Source organism: Vicugna pacos, chromosome 3 (genome assembly GCF_048564905.1).
Source record: "Vicugna pacos chromosome 3, VicPac4, whole genome shotgun sequence".
Taxonomy (NCBI): domain Eukaryota; kingdom Metazoa; phylum Chordata; class Mammalia; order Artiodactyla; family Camelidae; genus Vicugna; species Vicugna pacos.
In genome coordinates this window covers 72,602,700-72,623,491 of record NC_132989.1, presented here as the reverse complement: position 1 = coordinate 72,623,491, position 20,792 = coordinate 72,602,700, and positions in this window count along the sequence as shown.

Below are 20,792 nucleotides of genomic sequence, written 5' to 3'. Positions count from 1 at the left end.
GAGAAAGGAGCAGGAAGTTCTCCCTTGCTGTCATCAGAATAGCACCCTCCCCTTCCCCCAAAACAAATAAATAAAGCCGTAATTGCCTCTAAACCTGAGGCCTAACCTGAAAAGTGTGATGTAGTTCGAAAATTTAGACAGCATCACCCATTTCTAGGAAGGAAACTTTGCAAATCAAGGCTTTTAAAAGACGTCCTGACTTTTACACTCCCCAGAGGGAGGTGGGAAAGCTCATCATTTTATGGCATAGAAACACAATACCTTCCCTCATTCAGAATAGTCCCACTATTCTCTGGCCAAGAAAATTATCCGAAGCCTATAATTACAAAAATTTCAAAATCTACTAAAGTTATAAGCTTTATTTTATATTTAATTATCAACAAGCTGAAGGTATTTTAATAAACACTGGCAATTAGAAGGAAAATGAAAATATTCAGCAAACAGCATTTTCTCTATTTCTTGGCAATGGTGCTGTCATTGGATGCCCCCTCACCCTTGCCACCGGGTGAGAGGAAGGACAGAAAAATGTGAGCAAGTACGCGTTTGTCTGGATCTGAACCTTTCCATCTTAAATCTCTCTCCAGCATAGTCACGTCTGGTGAACCCAAGCTGGCTTTGCTTGGCGGGGTGAATGTAGGCGACCCCTGTGGGGCCTATATATAACCCGCTAGTGCTCTAAGGCCACTGTGGAGGACCCAGGTGACTGCAGCAGCCAGGAGACGCCCAGAGATCACTCCAGTCACCTCCTCTAGTCCCAGGCCAACCCAGAAACTTTTCACCTTGAGCTTTATTTAAAGCACACAGTTTTTGCAAGCCGACTCCCAGCAGGCCCCAGCGCGTGTCCTCTGCTGCGTGGGGAGGGCTCAGAAGCGGGCGGATCCGTCTGGGCCACAGCTGCAGGGTCAGAGCTCCTCTCGGACTCGGCTTCTTTCTGAAAACTCTTTCCTTGTCGGATGTGGTTTCCCCTTAATTAATCACTCATGCCCTCGTGTCTGCCGCGCCGCTTCCCCACTCTTCCTTCAGTCCCGCATATGATCTGTATTTGGAAGCGGAGCATCTGGGGGTGGCGCATGTGTGGACTCCGCTGGCCGCCGGCCTGCCTGCCGCCATGGAGACCCCAGTTCTTAAAACTTTGGGGGACCCGCCTTCTGTAAGATCCACTTGCCGCTCCGGACTTTCTAGCCAGTTGGCCATGCAGGCCCCAAGGCTTCGCAGTTCCAGGCCTCGGCCTGGGTGGTCCAGGTGTTGCGGGTGGTCTCGAAGACCGTATTTCCATCAGGTTCTCTCCCTTCTCCACCTTCCTCCCTCTCTTCCCCTCCCCTCGCTTTAGGAGCTGGTATCCAGTTGGCACGAGCCACTTTTTGTCCCCCACCGCCACCCTGCTCCTTCAAAGATCCCTCTAGACCTGGCTTGGTCTTACTGGGCAAGGAAGCTTCCTGGACTACGAAGGACAAACTAGCCAAGCTCCCAGAAACTTCGCCCCTGTTCCCAACACCCCGCCCCGAGATTGCTGGCTGAGGCCTGTTCAGTCCTCCGGAAAGCCCTGGCCCCAAACCCCAACATCAAGCTAGTTTCGGGATTGTGGGCCACGCTGGTGAGCCCTGATGCAACGAGTACATTAAGCTCATTTCCCTAGTTGCGTTTAATTCTCTTGTCACTTCCAAGCTACGAAGGGAGGCCTCCTACGCGGGCTTCAGCTTCAAGGGCTCAGCCGGATGTGGCTGGGACCACCCTGGGATTCGGCTGTCTCCAACTGTGGCGCAGGCCGCCCCAGGCCCAGCGAGGTGGGATTGGATATTCATTCCCATCTTGTGAACTTTAGTGCGTCTGAAGAGACCCCTTGGGGCTCCGGGTGCAAATCTGCCTAGAGGAACCACCAGAGCTCTGCTGCACCCGACGCCCTGGGCGGCTCGGGCGCCAAGTCCCTGGCCGTCTTCCGCCAACTCGCCGCCGTGAGCTGGGCGCTGGCCTCCGCTTCCCAGCCTCGAGGCCGCAGGCGCCGGGCGGGGAGACAACCCGCTTTTTCCGAGCTCCGGGAAGACTGAGCGCGAAAGCGGGCTCCGCGCGTGGACTCGGTCGGCTCCGGGCCCCGGGGCCTCCGCCCACCCGCGGCCCGGCTCGGCCGCGTTCCCAGCAGCCGGGAGCGCTTCCTCCCTCGGTCACGGATCCAGGCCGCTGGTCCAGCTGTCAAAACAGGGGGTGTCTCTTTCATTCTGGCTCACAAAGTCCCAAAGGGGAACAGGGGGCCTTAATGCTTGTGTTTGGACACAAGCAATTATCCCTAATTATTCTTTTTCTTTTGAGCCTGCCCGTCCCGCCGGCGAGCTCGCCGCGGAACAGGCCCCGTAATCCTCCCCGGTCGGCGGATCGCAGTGGGTTCTGTGCGGCCCGAGGCTCGGGCGCTTTCATGTCACTGCGGGTTTAGAGCTGATTCAAACTCATTGCGATGGGGGAATTAACCCCGGGGCCCGGGCTTTCAGGGGCCTCTGATAAGAGATTATACGTGTTGATGGCAAGCTTTTCTTGGCAAAATGTTTTCAAAGGGCTTGGAGTTGTTAAATCAAAGCGCCATTGAATTGCTCGGGACCGCCCCCTCCCCCTCCTCCTACCCTTCCCCCTCTCCGTCTCTTTTCCCTTCATCCCTCCCGCTCCCCATCGCCGTCCTGGACTGCCCACCGTGAGACGCCCAGCCTTCCTGGAGTTGCAAGTCACTTTCCTTAGTAAGATTTTCCCTTGGTGCCTCATCAAGTGAGGATTGTTTTTGTAGGTGCTCCTGCTGCTGGGCACTTCGGTACCCTCTTCCCCGCCCTCTCTCCCTTCCCCCGTCCCCTCCCACACACACTTGTTACTAAAGAAAACACATCCAAGATGAAAGACTTTTTTCCCCCCAAACGTACATGTGTCTTGTAGAAAACGGAGGTGACAGGGTGGGATAACAAGGAGTAAAAAGAGGGTGGTTTTCTTGCCTCCCCGCACCCCACTCCTCAATCAAAGGTCAGCGCAGTCAGAGGGGTAGCTGTAGGGTTAAAAAGTGTTGTGGGCAGAGTTCAGATGTCCCATGAATCTCACGCCCTGCCCTGGGGGCGATCTGGGGCTGCCCAAAGGAAGAAAGCAAGTGTTGGGAAGACTGTGTGGGTGCAGATTCTATACTGTGGAAAGTCTCTTCATTCAGGAAATGGGGGCCAATTTATAAATTATAAAGGCTTATTGGCTACTCTGCTGGGCCCTGCTACAGTGGAGTAGGGAATGCAGCATTTAGATGTGGGCTGGAAAGGTCCTACAGGGAGCAGATAAACATCTCCCCTTGAAAAAAACAAAACACAACAAGGTATTGAAGAACAAGTGCCAAACATCTAAAACTGTGTCCCTTGTCATCTTCTCCTACCCCGCTCCCTCCAATATATCACATAAACCATACGATATTCACTTCCCACAGCCAGACTTCTTGGCCATCCAGATCCTTCTCCCTCTTCTCCTACCCCTTACCCTAACCCCTACCCCTATCCCTGGGCTTCAACCTGCCCTCCGCCTATTTGGCTGGTTTGACACCCTGTCTGATCTCTGTCAGGAACCCCTGGGGTAGGTGAAACAGAATCCTGTCCTTTGTATCTTGGCCAGTGGCTGGGGCCCTGCTGGGAATGGACTGGTAATTGGGAGAGCTGACTGCTTGACTCAATATTCATACCACACACTGGATTGGACCCCATGGCATACCAGCCTAAGCTCACAAGAATTCTGCACTGCATCAAGCCGCTAGGCTATTAGACCCCCCACCCACTTCCTGTTTAGTTTTTCCTTTCTACTCTAGCTTTGCTAAGACCCAGTGTGCCTGTGCAGAAGCCTGGTTGAGCCTGCCCGAGTTATAACAAAACTTGGTGCCAAGTTGGCATCCATTTGGTCTGCTGCTTCCTGAAGGAAAAACGGGTTCCTTGATTTGTTTTTCTGCTTCTTTCATGGTTAATGAGCTATTGGCCCTGTAGGAAGCAAAATTCAGCTGTGACTTTTTGTTTTACATTGCCATGGACTCGTTGGCCCTGTGTCTCTTCTCCCAGTAGCTGGCTAATATGTAGCTAGCTTTATCTTTTTTAGTTTATATTGTCTGAGGGACACATGGTTTTTGTAATCTTAATCTATTTCACTGGTATAACATTTTATTTCAATTTTTGACTGCATTGATACTGAGATACACTCAGACTTCCTTTTCTCTTGCTATTGTCTGGTTTTGGTATCTGTTATACTAAACCCATTTCATTCCAATCCACAAACATTTACTGAGTGCTTCCTATGTTCTAGGCAGTCTCAACAGCAAACAAAATAGATGAAAGAAGCCAAAAATCCCTGCCTTCATGGAGTTTACATTATAGTGGAGAGACAGACAATAAAACATCTAAGAAATAAATGATACAGCATATTGGAAGATGATAAGTGCTATTGTAAAAATAAAGCAAGAATTTAAAAGAGACAATAAAATTTGTTGGAGGAGACATGGAAGAATTAGAACCTTCATACACTGTAGGTAGAAATATAAAATGGTCTAGCCACTTTGGAAAACAGTCTGGCAATTACTCAAAACTTTAAACATGGAGTTACCATATGGTCCAGCAATTCTATTCCTAAATATGTATCCAAGAAAAATGAACACTTATGTCCACACAAAAATGTGTACACAAATGCTTATAGCAGCATTATTCAAATAGCCTCAAAGTGGAAAAATCCAACTGCCCATCAACAGATGAATGGATAAATGAAATATGATATATTTTATTTGGCCATAAAAATAAATGAAGTACTGATACATGTTACAAGGTGGGTGAAACTTAAAAACTTAATGCTAAGTGAAAGAAGCCAATCACAAAGGATTGCATATTGTATGACTCCCTTTATATAAGATGTCAGGAACAGGCAAATCCACAGACACAAAAAGTGGATTAGTGGTTGCCAGGGGCTGAAGGGAGGGAAATTTGAAGGAAATGGGGAACGACTGTAATCAGTACAGGGTGTTTTGGGAGGCAATGAAAATGTCCTAAAATTAATTGCAGCGATTCTGTGAAGATAATAAACACCATTGAATTGTACACTTTAAATGAGTATATTTCATGGTATGTGAATTCTATCTCAAGAAAGCTCATAAAAATAAATCAGGGTATGATGATGGGGAGTGTAGTGGTGGTGGTGTGTGGTTGCTTGCAATTTTTAGAGAAGACCTGTTTGAGATGCCCTTTGGGCAAAAACTTGGAATGAGGGCATTAGGGCATTACCTATGCAGATACCTGGAGAAGAACATCTCAGGTGGAGGAAACAGTGACAGCACAAGCTCTAAAGTGGGAGCCTGGCTATTCAAGGAACAGAGAGTTGGCTGGTGTGGCTGGAGTGGAGGGATGGAGTAGGAGAGGGGTTGAAGATGAGGTCAGAGGTGAGATGGAAATAAGGGATGGGGGAGGGTGTGTGGGTAGGGTAAGCATTCTCCCTGTAGAGGGCCTGTGGAGGTTTGAACAGAGGAAACACATGAACTTGTTTACTTTTTAAGGGATTTCTGGACAACAGAAGGGGGAGGATGATGCAGGAGACCGGTCAGGAGGCTATTACTGGAGTCCAGGTGAGAGATAGAAGCTCAGAGCAGGGCAGTAGCAGTGGGATAAGTGATAAGTGGTCAGATTTTAGATATATTTTGAGGTATAAGCAACAGAATTTCCTGTTGGATATGGAATATTAGGAGAAACAGGGTTTAGACTGTAAGAATGTAGGGTTAAGCTACCAGAATGATGACATCACTAACAACTGAGATGGAAAGACTGGGGTGGAATAGGTTGCTGGGAGGTAAGAATTTCAGTACTGGCAATGTTAAGCTTGAGGTGCCTACTGGATATCCAAGTGGAGGTGGCTATTAGGCAGTTGGATATATGAGTCTGGGGCACAGGGGAGAGGTGTGGTCTGGAAAGAGAACATTGGCAATTTTTGCTTATTTACAGCATGTAAAGCTGTGTGACTAAGTGAGAACAATGAAGGGACAAGTATTGGTGGAGAAGAGGGCTCCAAAGTCAAGCAGTCAGGGACAAGAGGGAGAACCAGCTGGGGAGACTGAGGAGTGAACAGTGACAGGAGGAAACTGAGAGAGTGAAGTACCCTAGAAGCCAAGTGAAGAAAGGCTAACAGGGAGAAGGGAGTGACCGACCATCTTTAAATGCTGCTGAGACTGGAAAAGGGTGTTTTCAGTGGAGTGGGGCAGGGGAAAACCTGATGGAAATCTCCATTTCAAAGAGAATAGGAGGAAAGGAACAGAAGTAAGTGCAGACAACCCTTTCAAGGAATTTCGCCACAATGATGAGCAGAGAAACTGAGTGGAGCTGGTGGGGGTCAGGAGAAAGTTTCTTTTAAGATGGAAAAAATAATCATGTTTATATGCTAATAAAATGATCCAATAGAGGGAGAGAGAGAGAAAGAGAGAGAGAGTGCAATTGCTGGAAAGATGTCCTTTACCAGCCCTTGAATCAGAGGAAATGATGTCTATTTCCAAATTGGAGGGAAGTTCTGATTGTTTTAATTTTCTCACTGAGGTGGAAAGCAAGGTTATCTGTGGGTGAGGACGTGGGGTGAGGTATTGGAAATATGAGAACAAAGGAAAAGGTATGATATAGTCAAGTATGAGAGCAGGAAATAAATGGACTAGGAAATACAGTACGTCTACCAGGGAGCATTAAAGGGCTCACTTGAGGTTTGTGATCCTGGCTTTAAAATGAATCCTTCATATTGGGCACGTGTTTTTCTTCTGCAGGCTCAGAGTAGGTGGGAAGTTGGATTTAACTACGATCATGGTTTTGCCAAATGAGTAGGCCTACGGGGAAAAGGGCAAAAGTACTGAGGAATTTCAGCTGGATAAGGTGGGAAGGGAGGAGAGTATCAGGGCAGGAGAGGAAGTGAAAAAGGTGGCAGGACCAGTGGATGGAGGCCCTGGTAGGTCCAAGGGTTTTCAAATTCAGAGTGCTAGAAATAAGGAGCTGGAAAGATATGAGAAGGTGGTTAGAGGTGGTGGTTAGAGGGGATGCATGAAATTCAGATTGTGATGGGTTCCAGCCACAGGGGTGAGCAGGTGAAGGACAAGACCACCAGAGTAGAAGAGCTCAAGGAACAGAGTGTTCAAACTATTGAAGTGTCATCTAAGTGTATATTGGAATCACCAAGAATGAAGATAAGAGAGATCGATAGTGAGGCAGGAGCTAAAATAGTTGAGACACAAGAATGAGGACCCAGAAATCATAGATAAAATAACTTGGGACATTCCCACCTTTCTTTGGAAGAGTTTGTATAATACTTGGATTACCAGTTCCTTAAATGACTGGAAGGTTTTTAATTTTAACTATGACTCAATTTTTTAATGGCTAATACTCTATTCAGGTTTTTAATTTCATATGTAGCTTGGATAATTTATATTCTTCTGGGATTAATGATCATCTTGTTAAAGTTTTCAAATTTAATGACTTATTAAAAATGATCCTGTAATTAAAAAAACCTTTATCTTTAGGTAGGCCCCCTTTCTAGGCTGTTTCTACATTTGTGCTTTTTTTCTCTTTTTTGATCAGTCTTTAACTCAGTTTGCTTATTTTATTAGTTTTTTTCCCCAAGAACCTATTATTGACATTGGTGATTCTTTTTATTTCAAGTGGACTTATCTTTGATATATTTCTGCTCTTGTCTTATTATTTCCTTCTTCCTACTTGGGGTTTATTCAGTGGAGGTACATTAATGGTAAATGATCTCAGACTTTGAGAAGGTCTTTGTTTCACCCTGGCTTTTGACCTAGTGGTTTAGCCGGTGTAGAATTCTAGTTGTCAGTGTTTTGCAGATATTATTCCATTGCCTTCTGGCTTTTGTTGAGAAGTCTGCTAACCTAGCTGCCATTCTTGTATAAATTGTGAAATCTTTTCTTGTGAAAAATTTTCAGCTATTATCTTTTATTAAAAGCATTTTTATTGACATATTATTCACATATCATAAAATTCACCTATTTAAAGTGTACACTTTAGTAGTTCTAGTATATTCACAGAGTTGTGTAACCCTCAACATCCATTATTGTTTTTCTTCCATTCATTTTATACTCTCTTTCTGGAATTCCTTTTAAACATATATTGGACAGTTTGGGTTTTAGAGGGCCCTTTCCTGCCAATTAAAAGTCAGAATTAATCGAGAGACAGGTAAGGAAATTAGACAGATGGAAATCAAAATCATAGCTTTATTGCTAATAAATGATGTATTGGAGGATGTGGCTTAGATGTGTGACAACCATAGATCTTTCAGAACTAAACCTCAGCATTAGGATGATCCACACCCTTTGCACAGGCAGCACTGAATTACCACATGCCCCCCACACGGAGCTTGTCTTGTGAAATGTGTGGCTAAGAGCCATAGATCAGAAAGCATGTTCTCTGTGGGCAAGCTGGCTCCCAAGAGAAGGGAAGGAGGTAGGGGCCTGCTCTACCCTAAATGCACCAATAAGATAAGTCACTCCAGCAGAAGAAAGCCAAATTGTCACACAGACAGATGTTCCTCTACGTACACACACATGCAAAGGTACCCAGGCTATTTGTTGGAGCAAACACAATTATGATAAAACCCAATAAATATAAACAAAAAAAACCCCTAAAGATATTTTGAAAATGCAAAATTTGGGGAGACAAAATTGAACATTATATGTTGAGTACAAAGTACAATACATAAAATATCACATTTACCCCCAATTCAAGGATACTGTAATTTAGGGAAGTTTATGAATATAGTGATATAACTATATATTAATAAGAATCACTAAGAGGGAATGTGATCATTTAATAGAGGTTCACATAAAAACATTAAAAGATAACAGAAAAGAGGATACTTTCTTAAGCCAGTATCCAAAATTATGCAAAGATAACTTTAAATGTTCCCTTGAAATAGTCCAGAACATGGTTGGCCTTAATAACATTAACATTATTTTGGAAATTTTACATAATACAAAGTGAATAAAAATTTCAAATAACCAGTCAAAATGCAATTTTTTGGAGATGACTGAATAGAAAAGAAAAGACAAAGGAATTAACTGGAAACTGCCTTGGAGTGGAGAGTAAAATAAGAAATATCAATTCTCTCAACTTAATGTATAGTTTTAACCCAAACCCAGCAAAAATATTCCTTAAAAACTATGACATTTTAATAAAATTGATAAATATTAATGTGTAGGAATATCAAAGGCATATTTTGAGAAAGAGGAGCAATGGAGGCTGCCAGCTCTGAAAATATATTTTAAAATGACAGCAATAAAATAGGATTCAAATACTGAAATAACACCAAACATAAGAATTAAGTAGAATATAAAGTCCAGAAATAAATCTTATCATACATAAGAATATGTGATGAAGAAGTTATAAGCAAAGAAAAATAGAATTTAATAAACCCTGCTGGGACAACTGATTATTATATCAGGGGGATTTGTGTGTGTGTGTTCCCGCCATACCTCTCCTCCTGGTTTTAACTGTAACTGAAGAATTAAACTAAAAAGAAATACAAATCCCAGAAAAAAATACAAGAAAACATGAAAGAATAGTTCTTCTTTGGAGGGGTGAGCACACTGTATGCTTTGAAGCAACAGAAGAAATCACAGGGGAAACAATCAACAGATTTAGCTCTATAAAAATACTTTATACTTCTGCAAAAACAAAAATTATTAAAATAAGACGACATGGGGAAATAGATTTGTAACTAACACACACACACACGCCAACCAGAAATAGGGTTAATATATATAATTATACAAAGAGATCCCTTACAGCACAGTAAATAACTTATGGTTAGGTCATACAGTGGAATTCAATTTAGCCATTAAGAAGAATGAACCAGGCTTGTAGTTTGTCGAAATGGATAAATCTCAGCAATACAATATTGAGCTTAAAAACAGCAAGTTGCAGAATGCTAAGTTTGGTATACTATCACTCATAAAATTGAAACACTTATAACTCAATACTTTGTGTGTATGTGTGTGTCTGTGAGTGTGTATGTGTATGATGACCAAAGACTAAAAATATTAAAATGTGGAATAAAAAGATACATAGCAACTGTAGGTGGTTACCTCTGGAAGAGGGGTTGGGAAGTGGGATCGGAAAGTTTATAAAGGATCTCTAAATGTATTTGTTACTCTTCTGTATGTCTGAAATATTCCGTAATTTTAAAAAGAGGACTTATGAACTGTTACGGGAAAAAACCTTAAAACTCCAAAATAAATATGTAAAAACAACATGAACAAAAAATTCACAGGAAAGGAAATACACACACAGAAAGATGTATGGCCTCCTTAGTAATCAAATTAAATTTTTAAAAAATGTAATAGGAAAAAATATTGTCCCACATAGTCCAAAAGTTAGTATGATGTTTTAAAGTACTTATACAACATACAGAACCTTAAATTTTCAGAGTATAAGTTACGGACATCTAGAGCAAGAACTTTAAGCAGTGTTTGAGGTTTTTCACTTGTCTTTTTCTTGTCTTTACAGTTGACTACAACTCATCTTCACCCCTGAATTTTAGGAGCAAATTTCTCTTTTAAAGAACCTCAAACTTCCTGGAAACAAAGGAGATTTGTGAAAGTAGTTAAGGACAGAGTCTGCCCTAAATATTTCCCAAATAACCAACTCCTGATCCTTAAATGTCCCTCAAATAAAACTTCTAATTCTTAAATATCCACCAAATCCTCCAACTTTTCTCAAAACACTCAAGACAATTCATAATCCTGCAAATCAAATCCAGACTCTGGTGGAAGTCCACCTCCCACAGACCCATGAGGTTGCACGCACGCGCACGCGCACACCCCCCCCCCCCGGGCTTTTTACTTGTGGTTTTTGTTTTTAAGAGCTTGTCAGTCAAGACAGAGCTGTCTCTTGTGAAAGAGCACGCCTCTTCCATATTGGGACATACTCTAACCCCCCAGTGACTGTCATCAACACTCGGCTTTTTCCATTTGTTTTTAAAGCGAATGGTGGGGGGCACCAGTGGAACAGAGATGTTGAAGTGGCAGGAGGCATTTTTATTTTTGTTTTTGTGTTTTCACAAGGGAGCCCTAAGTGTACTGAATTTCTGGCTCCTCTCAGCTCCTAAAGCTATTTCTCTGGGATTCCACTCTTCACCCTCCCACCCCTCCAAGGTGGCGAAAAAGAGAGACGGCAGAGAAAAAGTTACACTTCCTTTGGAATCTAAATATTTGAGTTCATGAGTAAGCAGAGACATGTTTGTGTGACAGTTCTCACCATTCATGCCGCGTAGTGATTTCAAACGAAAATAGAAGAGAAGTTGGCAGTTTGCAGGTTCAAAGATGTCTAACAGAGAACGCCCAGAGCCTGTGTTGATTGAACTGGGGAGGGTCAGGATCCCAAGAGTAACCACGGAGTTGGCTGGAGCAGAGCAGAGAGCTCAAAGCAGGTGACTGACTTGGGCAAAACCTTCTCAGTGCAGGTAAGGGGGTGGATGGCTGCAATGCAATAGTAAGGGTCAACTCTTCCACAGGCTGTACCATGTACCAAATAGTATTCCAACCACTTGACATGGCTTTACTCATTTAGTCTTCCTAAAAACCTTTGATGAAGATATCCTTATCCCCCCATTTGCTGTTCAGGACTCCCTGTCATGGTTCAAGCTCATGGAAGTGCATGAGAGCCAGGACAGATGTCTCTCTGAAGACTCTGGAAGTTTCATTCTAAGTCAGGTGACATACACTGACATTTTACTGTCTCATATTCCGGCCCAAAGTCTCCTTTCTTAATAATTTTCGCCCCCCCCATGTGAGTGTATTACTAAGGATGCAGAAAATATGACCCCCTTTAGCTTTGTATCTCCACTGACCTCTGTGTCTGAAGCGTCTTTCTGGTTTCATTTGATGCATGATTTTGTTCTTTTCAAACAAGATTTTTAAGAAACAGACTTATAAAAACTCAATTCCAGAATTAACCACTAGGCTTTGGTTAACTCAACAGAACTGAACGATCTATATGCTGAATGAATATGTGTGTATATACATAGCAATATAGTCTGTTAAAAATTCAAACATAAAAATGACTTAGAGTTTAAGTAATATTTAAGTCAAATAATGTTACTTGACCTATTTCCATTTGAGAGAATTTAAAGATATTTTATGATAAATAATCTTAAAGAAGCTTTAGGAGGTTAGAATGGGACCTGCTTGAATCATAAAGAATATTATATTGCTTTAATAAATTTCAGTTACTAGTTTAAACTAAGACTTCATCAGGCTTATTAAGTCTGGGCAAACTTTAGGAAATGTTCTGAAACGATGGTGATGCTATTATTTTCTTCTCACGTCATTGAGGCTGTTTTTAACAGTACAACTAGAGGTGGGGTGTTACAAGAATTACATTCAAGAAAAGTTTGTTTTATTTGGTCCACTTCCCTTTCCCCTCTCCCTCAGCCCCACCCCTGCCCCAGCTCCAGCTGCCTCTTTTACTCAGACATCAGTCCTGAGATGATTGGACCAAGGAGAGACACCTGACCCATTGGGGAGTCAATTTATAGACCAGCTGAGATAACCCTCCTCCCAAGGGTATTTACATATGGAGACAGAGACTGAGTCAGCCTGTTGATGGATGGTAATGACCCAAAGGTCATTTGGAGTCAGAACCGAAGTCAATCCATTTGCCAATTGAAGTCATAAGGTGGTCAACCACGGGAAGCAGTAGCAGCTGCTCTGGGGAGAGAGGTGAGGGAGCAGAGCCAAGGCACGGAGAGGAGGAGGAAGGAGCCTCAGCTCTTTATTTCCTGGTGCAGACCACTGTGGCCAGATAATTCTGGTTTTCTAGTTCTGGATGCCTGTGAGGTTGCTTGTTATTCATTTTATTAAGTTCTCTAGGTAGGCTGCTCTCACTTACAACCCACTGATTCCAGATGATGATAATTCTATACACCAAACATCAAGTCCAGGCTACAATAGTTCCCTACCTCTTCAGCATCATGCCAAGTCACCCAGATTTTAAAGTTCCGTGGAGCAACCCAGGATGAATACGGGGATGGGCGGGATATAGGAAATGGGTCTATTAAGAGCTTTGCCATGTGTTACAGTTTATAAATGTTCACCTTCCAAATTAACATTTTCTGATAGCATTTCCCATTCATTCTTTTCACCAGCAACCTCTGTGGGCCAGTGAGTATGTTCTGCCAAGATCAGGGCTCAGCACCCTTAACATAGTCTCTACCAAGTCATAACTGGCATCATTCCAACAAGGCAGTCCCTTCCTCTGCTCTGACAGGTGATGACAGAATTTTCTAGGGATGCCTGAGACAAAGATTCATTCATTCAATAAATGTTTATTGACTGCCTGCTATGGTTAGGCACTGTGCAAGGTGCTAGGGATACGGGAAGGAGCTAAATGGTCAACATTTTACCTGCACAGGATTCTATCCTGGGAGGTGGGAGGGGGCACTTGTGACGAACACCACGAAGAGCATAAATAGGGCAGTCTTAGAGTATAACTTGTGATGGGAGGGCTGGATGAGGAACCTACCTAGATGGGCTGGTCAGCAAAGGCCTTTCCAGGAATGAGAAAGAGTCAATTGTGAAAAAATTTAAAAACAGAGGAAAAGGTGTGCACCAAGGCTCTATCATGGGACAAAGCTTAGAGAGATCAAGGCACTGAAGGAAGACAGGGTGGTTGGAGCACAATGAGAGGGAGCACAGCCTGGGATGAGGGGGCGGGGGGAAGACCTCACAGGCTGGTGGGCCATGGGGGGTAGTTCAGATTTTAGAGTGCGTGCTTGTCAACCTTTTTATCACAAGGGTGATAATAATTATCCTTTTATTATATTTTATTGGACTTCCCAAGGGCCTCGTGTTGTGATCCAATTTTACCCTTTCTACTTAATCAGTCATTACTGTTAATTATATTTTATGCTTATATAACTTAGGATATATAATTTAGAATACAACTTAGTTTCATATAATATCAGCTTTTAAAGGCAAAGAAAATTAAAATTTTAATTGATGGGTTGGATGAAAGATGGCTGCAAATTCTTAATAATCTTCCCATTTCCTCTCCCTGTGAATCTGGGCTGGCCCCTGACGACTCTGACCAATAGAACACACACAAAAGATACAATGCAAGTTCTGGACTGAACCTTGAATACCAGCCATTTCCTCCAGGAGGTCTTTCGGCACTATCAGCTGCCACGTAAGAAGTCAGATTAGCCGCCTAAAGAGACCACATGGAGAGGCTCTAATCTCCATGGAGAAGCAGAGAGGCCCAGCTGAGCCACAGCCCCTAGATGTCCTCATCAAGGTGCTGGGCATGTGAATGAAGCCAGCTTGGAGCCTCCAGACCAGGCTGACCACCAGCTGAATTCTGCCTCATGACTCCAGTTAACGCCACATGGAATAGAAATTGCCCCGCCAAGCCCCGCTTAAACTCCACATAATGTGAGGCGCAATAAATGGTTGTTTGTTTAAGTCAATGGTTGTTACGTTTGGGGGCAGTTTGTAACACAGCAACAGACAGCCAACATAGTTACCATCCACCTTCTTAATAGGAATGACTAAACACACATTCATATTCAGCTTTTTAAAAAGTTGGCGACTAGTCCATAGGCCTTCCTTATCAGTGGGAGCCTCAGAATTGGAACCACTGATTTGTGGTCTCACCCGTATGCACCGCCTAGGTACCATGCTGTCCCATATAATTTCTCTCTTCTTCTGATACATTAATCTTATCTGGATTATTTTTCCCCAAGTCTGTTGGTTGGACCTCCACAACTTCTTTCCCATTTCATCCCTTCCTCCCCTACTTTACCCCGTTGGTCCTTGCAGGCCTCCCCGTCACATCCCTGGACTACTGGAACCACCTTCTAACTGCAGGCACAGTGACTAGGTCTGTTCACTGCTGTAGATCAGCATCTAGTGTCTGGCATCAGCAGGTGCCCAAAAGATATCTGCTAAATGAGTTAATGAAATTTACACTCCTGTCTTCACCCGGTCTCCTGCCTCCTCATCCTGCATCCCTATCCTGTATTCCTATCAGCATCCCCCAAGCTCTTGTCAAGATTGTTGCTCTAAAACAGAGATCCAGTTATGTCACTTACCAACTGAAAAGTCCTCTGGTGCTTGGTCCCCATCGCTAAAAGACCCAGACCCCAAACATCACCTTCAGAATTTGATCTCAATCTGCCTTTCAGGCTCATCTCCCCAGTACTAAGCCCAGCCACGCTGAAATACCATCTCCTGAGATACCACTCACGCCCCATGCTCACGCGCTGCTCTCCCCATTGCGATTGCCCACCTGCTACCTTCTCAGTCAGGCTGGATATTTCCCATTCTTCAAACCCCAGCTCCCTTGCATCTCCCTGATACAGCCTTCTGCTAGACGTGCTCACTGTTCCTTCTGAGCTCACATGCTTTGTCCGTATTGCTTCTGGGGCCCTATCCCACCATCACCCATTAGCTTGCATGTCTGTCTCTCCTAAGAGACAGCAAACTTCCTTAGGGCTCAGGGGTCACATCTTCATCTTTGTGTCCCAGTTCTTAACACGGAGGCACATGTGAAATGAATAATGAAAGCTAAAAGCTACTGAGTGCTTGCAATGTGCCTGGTATTTCACACAATTAGCTCTTTAATCCTCAAAATAATCAGAGGTAAGTCATATCGCAGCTTGTATTTTAGAGTCAGGCGACGGAGGCTTAGAGAAGTTAAGTGAACTGGCTGGGGCTGCACAGGTAGAAGCAGCAGCAGAGCCCAGAGGTGAACCCGGGCAGCCTGACTCCACACCTTGCAAGCACAACCACTATACATGCCAGGTCCCAGAGTCACCTGAGTGCTTCTTACAGTCACCCCAGGAACCCGGTGCCTGGGCCCCATCCCACAACAGCTGAGCCACTGCACCCCTGCGGCACTGAACTTGGGTGTAGGCATTTTTCAAAAGCACCTCATGGCTGAGAACCCTGATGACAAATATCACCTGAAACATTTGTTAAATACATAGATAACCATGTCCCTTTTCCAGAAAATTCTGTCTTGGTACATGAGGATCGAAGCCCAGCAATCTGTGGCTTAAGAAGCAACCCAGGTCATTCTCATCTTAAGGGACATTTGGGAAACACTGCCAGAGGTCAGGGTTTCAGAGACATTTCAATGAGTCTTTAAACATTAACCCATCACCAATGGTATAAAGACTCTGTGGGAAGTATTTGGCTCTGTCTTCACGCGGATGAGACTTAAGACTTCATTGGCACTGCTTTTGATGGGGACTGAGCTGAAGCAGCTGATAGCGTGGTACAACTGCACATCTCTAAAGCTGTCCACTGATAGTGCCTGACATCAAAACCCAGAGTTTTGGCAGTACTCATTTGTCTTGAGCATTCTATATACTTTAGTCAAAAACTGGAAGTTGTGTCTCCTTAGCAAGTGAAGGGATCGTTCAGGCACTAGGGAAGCAGGGCCCGAGGCCTTCACCACCTCCCCCTCTTCTCCCAGGACCCCCTGAACTCCATCTGCCAACACACACACACGCACACACACGCACACACACACACAGGGTGGCAAAGCAGACAGTGCCGTGAGACTCTCATCATTGCCTTGACTTCCTTAGAGACCTACACTGTGCTTGATGTAAGGCAGCCATTTTCCCCATCCCTCCCCTCAAACAGCTCACTTGTTTTCCCTCTCCATGGTTTCTTGTCTTATCAATGACTCTCTGGAGTCTCAGTCAGTTCGTGCCTGAGGTATTTCACGATCATCATTTTGACAAACATTCCTAACTGTTGTGTTTACTGACCTTTCTCCTGACTCAGGAAGAAATGCCAGCTCTTTCACACACAATGCATATAATTAATTTAACTCCTGCAACCAAGCCAAGTCCCTCCTTTGCTGCTTTCCTCACCCTGAGAAAAGTCCCAAATCTATTTGTGGACAATGTTCCAGTTCTAGCATTTACCCTGCCAGAAGAGTCTTCCTAATGGGACAGCTAATGGGGCCTCCCACTGACAGAGGAGACCACCCCATCTGCAGCTAGGGACGAGAGCCACTCCCAGCCCAGATGTAAAGAGATGCAGCAGCAGATCAGGGCTTGATGTATATTCATTGCTTATTTAATATCTGAGCATCTTTTTCTAAAGATATTTCTATTGAACTCACTTGTGGTGTCACCATCTGGAAAATATCAAGCCTCACCCCACTGAGGTAAACCCCTACTGCGTACTTTTTCCCTTTTATGTGAGCCCAGTGGGCACGGAGTGTGTATCTCTATGTGTAGCACAGTTCCTTGCCAAGGCAGTGCTTAGGCACATGACATTCTCTAAATAAATCAGTGTTGCATAGACCTATTAACAGCCCTTCCTAATTGATGCTCACAGAAAGTTTAAACAGGGCTCTAAGGAACCTCCATGACTTCTTGATGTGAGGTCCTTTTCACATTTGAAAGCGGTGGATTAGGGTTTTAAGAGAGGGCCAGCTGTCCAAAAATTCATTAATTTCATTACAATCAGCTTTTAAATTGGGCCAAAACTTTTCCCAAAGCTAGAATCTAGACTGTGTCTCACCCTACAAATAAAGGGTTTACTTAACTCTCAAGGATACAGGCCATCAGGGCAAGTAGTGAGCTACAGAAAATTCAACCAACGGAAATGGAAAAACTATTCATGTTAGACAAGAGGGGTTAAGATAAAAAATTATTATTTGAGTGGGGAGAGTATCCATGTTTTTGTCTTTTGAAAAGTGTTAAGAAAATTAATTTCCACTCTCTGGGTGTTCACACAGTTGGTTTGGGGAAGTATCTCAGATGTAGTCTAGTTGGCAGATGGAAAGTGAGTCTTGATTTTTAAGTTTGTTGCAGACAAGGGAAAAGCAGATAAAATTTATTCATTCAAAAATTTCTGAAACCCTTGCCCTGTGCCAGATAATGCGGTACCTGGAGAGAAAAAGGCACCCACCTTCCTCCCAGGCAGGACGTACCACCCAGCACACCGAGTTCACCTCAGGTGGAAATGATATGGGGCAATGTATTAGGTCTTAAAATAATGTGCTTCAGGCTATTGCTCTAAAACATTACCCATTCATTTGGTGAAAAACTTGTTTTTCTGTATGCCTAATAAGTATTACATAGGGGCATTGAAAAAAGTGATTCTGGGTAAAAAGGACAAAAGTGAGATTGATTTAGGAAGGAGGAAAGGAGGGGAGGGTATAGCTCAGTGGTAGAGCGCATGCTTAGCATGAAGGAGGTCCTGGGTTCAATCCCCAGTACCTCCTCTAAAAATAAATAAATAAATAAACCTAATTACCTACCCCCCACCCACAATCAGACAGGAAGGAGGAAAGGAAACAAACTTGTTCTAACTTTGACCTGAATCACCATGGAGAGGAAATCATGAAATGGTTATCAAACAGCTTGTTCTCAGAAGAATTGTCTCCTTGCAGGCACCCTCCTCCCTCTCCACCAGTGAGGCCTTACGTGCCAAAGGTAAACCCTCAGGTGAGTATAACAGACAGGTTTGCCTACCCAGGACCCTTTCAGGACAGGCCTCAGGACACAGACTTGTTACGTGGTACCCTTACACTTTACCCTTGTACCATGTGCTCCCACAGACTTCACTGGCATATCTTCCCACCTCCCCTCCCAAGGCTCCCCGCACGTCATCACATGCTCGTTATTTTGAAAAGGAGAGCGAAGGAGGCAGAGGCCTCCAGGAACATGAAAGAACTCAACATGTTTGAAATAAGTAATCTTGTTGGCTAGAGATTGGGCTGTGATAAAAAGGGAAAGAGACTTGTGTGAGGTTGGCCATAGAGGACAGCCAGGGCCAGGATCTAGTGATGTACCTTGTGGGCCATGGGGAAATTTGGGATGGTATCCTGAAAGTAAAGAAGAGCTACTGAGGGGTTTAAGCACAAGAGTGACATGATTAGACGAGATTAGTCATAGAATAGGATTCTGGCAGCAGTGTGGAAGACTGAGTAGGGGGCAGAGAGTGGAAGTTGGAAGACTAGTGAGGACACTGTGGCCTCATTAGAGAGAAGATGAGGGCCTGAACCAGGCAAGAGGTGATGCAGAGTGACCAGATCCGGGGGTCCTTTAGGAGGCAGGAGTGACATGACTCAGGTACAGGATAGGAAAATGAAAAATGAGCCCCACACATTTGACTTAGCAGACTCAGGGACAGAGGGGAATAAAGAAGAAAGGGATTACAAGAGGGGAAGCAGGTATGGAGGAGCAAACCAATAGTTGGGCTGGTTTTGGACAGGTGGCTTCTGAGCTTCGCCTGTCTAGCTGGCATTTGCATACATGGGTCTGGGACTCAGAATCGTTGCCTGGGTTAAGTAAAGAGATTTAGGATGTAGCTTTGGGAGAAAAGGCCAAATACTGAACTCCAGGGAACTCCCCGGTAGAGATGGATGGAAGATGAGGTGTCAGCAGAGGAGACTGAGGAACGCTTAGGTGGGTGGAAAGGATATGTTGAAGTCCTAACTCTTGGAACCTCAGAATGTCACCTTATTTGGAAATAGGGTTGTTGCATATTTAAAACATAAATTAAGATGAGGTATACTGGAGTAACGTAGGCTCCTAATCTATTATGACTGTGGTCCCTCTAAGAGGGGAAAGGACAGATATGAAAAAAGAATGGAGGCAGAGACTGGAGTTGCATAGTGCAAACCAAGGAACATCAAGGATTGCTGGCAAACACTGAAGCTAAGGGAAAAAGCATGGAACAGACCCTTCCTTAGATCCTTCAAAGAGAGGATGACCCTGCTGACACTTTGATCTAAGACTTCTAGCCTCCAGAACAGTTAGAAAAAACAATTCTATTGTCTTCAGCCACCACTGTTCGTGGCACTTTGTTACAGGAGACCCAGGAAATTAATATATAAAGTTAAAGAGCCATCATTTTGCTCCAAAGCAGGTAGGTAAGTCTTCCTTTAAGACTGGAGGAAAGGTAAGTGCAGGTGCAGAATTAATACCTTTAGAGACAGGGAATAATAGAATGGGAGATGGAAAGAGTTACAGCTTGTTGGCATTTTTTTTTTCCTACAAAGTAAGGGGTGGGGATCATCTGCTGAGAGTGAGGGGGGAGCTGAAGGAGGTCACCACTTTAATTACCACCTGCATTATTTCTCTATCGCTGCATAAAAAATCACCAAAGAACTTAGTAGCCTAAAACAGTAAATACTCATCTGACATAGCTTCCTTCTAAGAGTCAGAAATCTGAGAACGGCTAAACTGAGTGGTTCAGGATCTCTTGTGAGGTTGGAATCAAGTTGTCAGCCAGGGCTGCAGTCCTCTGAGGTTTGACTGGGCTGGAGGATCTGCTTCCACAATGGCTCACTCATATGGCCCTCTCTCTAAGGTTACTTGAGTGTCCTCACTATAGGGCAGCCAGTTTCTCCTACAACAGGTGATCCAAGGCATAAACCACAATTTCTTTTGTGACCTAAGTTTGGTGGTCATATACTATCACTTCTGCTGGTGATGCTATATGTACAATCTATTGATTATACACACCAATTCTCACCCAATGACTACACAAGGGAACAAATATAAGAAGGCAGGGATCATTAGGGGCCATCCTGGAGGCTGACTACCACACCACCTATATGTTGAGGCCTCCCAAGTCTTGGCACCAGTCCTGATATCTCCCTCTGAGCTTCAAACACTTATATTAAGGTGTCTTCTGGTCACCCCGTCTTGGCTGTCCCATAAGCACCTCAAAAGCAACATGTATAAAACTGAACTCTTCATTTGACCCCCAAGCCATACTCCTCCTCTAATACTCTCTTAGTGAGAAGCTC